This window comes from Magnolia sinica, chromosome 8 (assembly GCF_029962835.1).
Source record: "Magnolia sinica isolate HGM2019 chromosome 8, MsV1, whole genome shotgun sequence".
NCBI classification, from domain to species: domain Eukaryota; kingdom Viridiplantae; phylum Streptophyta; class Magnoliopsida; order Magnoliales; family Magnoliaceae; genus Magnolia; species Magnolia sinica.
In genome coordinates, this window is record NC_080580.1 from 9,806,686 (window position 1) to 9,810,278 (window position 3,593).

Sequence of the window (3,593 nt, forward strand, 5' to 3'; positions counted from 1 at the left end):
TTTGGCTCGAAACTTTATACATGGCTCGAGGACCAAAAACTAACCGTACACGTCAAATTTCAGCCATTGGATCCTCGTGAAAGTGGCTGAACTAATAGATCAGTCCATAAAACCCTGATTTGGGGCCCACCCGCTGTCCAGATACGCTTTAACTTCGGCCCCCACGGCTCAAATGAAATGGAGAACAAGATGGATGGTGTGGATTTATCATCATCATCATACAGTGTACATAGTACACTTTTTGCACTAAGACGTGCATGGCAACACAGGGACGTCTCCTCTTCAAAAAAAACAGAACTCTGTTTTTGGTATGAAACAGAGACTGCGGATGATCTTAGTGGGCCATCATCATGGTCCAAATGCTCAATCCGAGCCGTTCATCATGCAGAGGGGCTCGATTTAGCCAAACCCATGTTGACTTTATGCACTCATGCACGCACACGTGTTGGTTTCAATGGTCACAAATGGACTGCCCTACAACTATTGCAGCTGATTTCTTCCATGGGTCACGCCGAATTTGATCCAAAACCGTCCCTTCCCAACCAAAATTTCGTGAAGAATATTATGGATGGCGTGGATTTCTCAAAACACCGAACGAAGTGGGCCCCACCAAGCATCAGCGCAGCTTCCGTGCGTGAAGTTACGCACGTCCAAGATTTTCGGAAGTTTCGGGAGGTGGTGACCCACCTATGATGATTAGATCAATGATCTGGACCGCTCAGTAGACTCCAACGACTCAGCTAATGAAGACCTAGGAGAGTGAATTTGAAGAGAGCTGCATGATCAGTTTTTCATCGTCCAAACGCAGTTCGAACGGCGGTCTAAAAAGCTAAGGAGGGCCACATAAAAACGGATGAAAAACGGTCATGTTCGACTGATTTTCCGTGTACAATCCAATGAACGGACCCGATCTCGCAAGAAACACTAAGAAATTGGCCCACCATCATACCAGCGCAAGACCGTTTCACAGCCTCCGCACGCCGAGAAAACCGGCCGCTGTGGGCCATTATGCGATCAAATACAAGATCAGCTTGATTATCTAGACCGCCCAAAAGGTGGATAGGAGGGTTTTTACCCTTCTTATGCAGTTGGAATTCGCGGAATGGATGACCATTCGTCTCGATTTCAGTTCAAACGCAACTGTTTTGCGTTGTTGCTGCGTAAAACAGAGACTCGTGTCCGACTCTGTTACAAAGGACGTGCGGAGCAAGGGGGAGAAAGCAGAGGAGTTTTTTTTATATAAAGCTGGACGTGGAAGTAGAAAGGAGGATAGTTTTGGAGGGACGTGAGGAGTTGGGCTTGGACGGCTGCACAAGTGGAAGGCTTTGACTGGAACAGGGGACGGTGGAGCAGACAGAGGGAGAGAGAGAGTATTATTTTTGAATTTGTTTATTTTAGATTACTGCTTTTTATTTTTTCTTTGAGGATGTTGAGCCTAAACATGTTTATTTTTGGTTCTAGCATGATCATGCTAGGCTAAACCTCTTAGCTAGGGCTAAGAGGCGAAGCCTGTAGCGAGATATAGGAGATTATATTTTGTGCCTGTAATTTAAAATTCATGAACTGAATGTGATTTTTAGTTGATTATTAAAGGAATATTTTTCTTAGTCTTTAATGGTCTATTGTGACTGAAATTACAATGGGTTTGCAATGGCTTTGAGTATTCCTTTTCCCTTTTTATTTTATGACGTCAGGAAGCCCTATTGTTCACCATCGTCTCCTAGGCATGGTTGGATGATGGTACCCTTCCTGACTTTCATCTGCTGTTGATTGGTTGATAATTAATTTAATCCTGTTGTTTGCTTTGTCTCCTGGGCATGGTTAGATGATGAAATCCATTCTAATTCATATACCTTTCATCTCTTGGAAACCAGATCAAGTAAGTTCAGTTTAAATTCAATAATTCTTGATGTAGGCATAAGATCTCCCTGATCCCTACAAGTGGATCCTCTGAATCCCTAGTTTCCTTCCTCTGAATTACTTAAGTTTTAGATAATTATTCCACAATTATTCCCTAAATTCTATTTGATTGAGATTACATCTTTTGCTAGTTCTAGATCTAGTGAGTTCCAGATCACGTACAAGTTTCAGTCCCTGTGGATTCGACCTCGGTCTTACCGAGTTTATTACTACATCACAACCCTATACTTGGGGAGTGAACAAGTTTTTGGCGCCGTTGCCGGGGATTGCGATTTTCTGAAATTAATTAGTTTTAGAATTAGGTTAGGATTAGGATTTTACTAACTTTAGGCTAAAGGTTTTTATTTTATTTTATTTTTAGAAACTAACTTTTTTCCATATTTTGTAGGATCCTGACATAAGTTCCTAATTTGGTAATTCCTTCCTAATTTCTCTACTTTTTCCACTTTTAAAGTTAGGGTTTAAATTTTTCTAATTCTAGTATTTTCCTATTTTGTTTTTAGAAACTTGGTTAGTTATTCCCCTTTTTAGAAATTAACCTTCTATTTTCATTTTAGTAACTTTCTAATTTTAACTCTTTTAATCTAACTTTGTTTCCTAAATTCACTTTTAGAAATTTTCTACTTATAGAATTTTTGTGTAGAAACTAACCTTTCTATTTTGTAGGCCTTTAAGATAGAAATTTCTAATTCGGTAAGCTCCTTCCCTACTTTCTATTTTTCAATTCTCTTTTAGTAATTTACTTTCTAGTTTAGGACTTTCCTAATTTATTTTAGAAATTTCCACTTTCTTTTAGGAATTCCTTCTTTTAGAAATCAGTTCACTACTATCTTTCTTTTAAAAGATTGTTCTTCTCTTTTTTTTAGAACCTAACTTATTTTGTTTTATTTTGCAGGTCTTCAACTTAGGGTCTCCAATTTGGTAACTCATTTCCAACCCTCTCTTTCTTTTTAAATTTTCTTTCTTAGGATTAGGTTTCAAATTTAAATTGAGGGTTGCGAGTGTTTCATGCCCAAGTGGGCCCGTGACGACACTCGATGTCTCTTGACTGAAGGAAGATTGGTTGAGGGGTTGACTATCCATCGCAGGACTAGACACCGCTCGAAATCCCCTGAGTTAACTGAAGTTATGGCTGAAGACCAACCTCCTCTACTTCCACCTAGGGTGGAAGATACCCAAGATGAAAATGAGGTGCAACAGGCACCCCCGCCTCGTACTTTACGAGATTATCTACAACCGGCGAGAGTGAGTACACCCTCATGCATGATTTTTCCTAAAAACACAGGACAAATGGACATCAAGCCAGGAGTTATCCAACTCCTTCCTAAATTCCATGGACTTGAATCAGAAAGTCCATATTTACATTTGAAAGAGTTCGATGATATTATAGCTACATTATGTTTTCCTAATGTATCTGAGGATACAATTAGGCTGAAACTCTTTCCTTTTTCCTTAAAAGAGAAAGCTAAGACGTGGTTACATTCACTGCGTCCTAGATCCATTGGCACATGGAACGACATGCAGAGGAAATTCATAAAAAAATTCTTCCCATATCATAAAACGATTACCCTCAGAAAAGCGATCATGAACTTTGCCCAAAAGGAAGATAAAACATTCTTCCAATGTTGGGAAAGGTTCAAAGATTTGGTCAGTTCATGCCCACAACACGGATT

At 39.7% G+C, this 3,593-nt stretch overlaps 1 non-coding gene across 1 annotated transcript; it reads right to left on the reverse strand.

Moving 5' to 3' along the window:
- Positions 1 to 3,486: 3,486 nt before the first annotated feature.
- On the reverse strand, positions 3,487 to 3,593 carry LOC131254450 (small nucleolar RNA R71). Its single transcript, XR_009175562.1, has one exon. It is a non-coding gene; the product is annotated as a small nucleolar RNA R71 (small nucleolar RNA).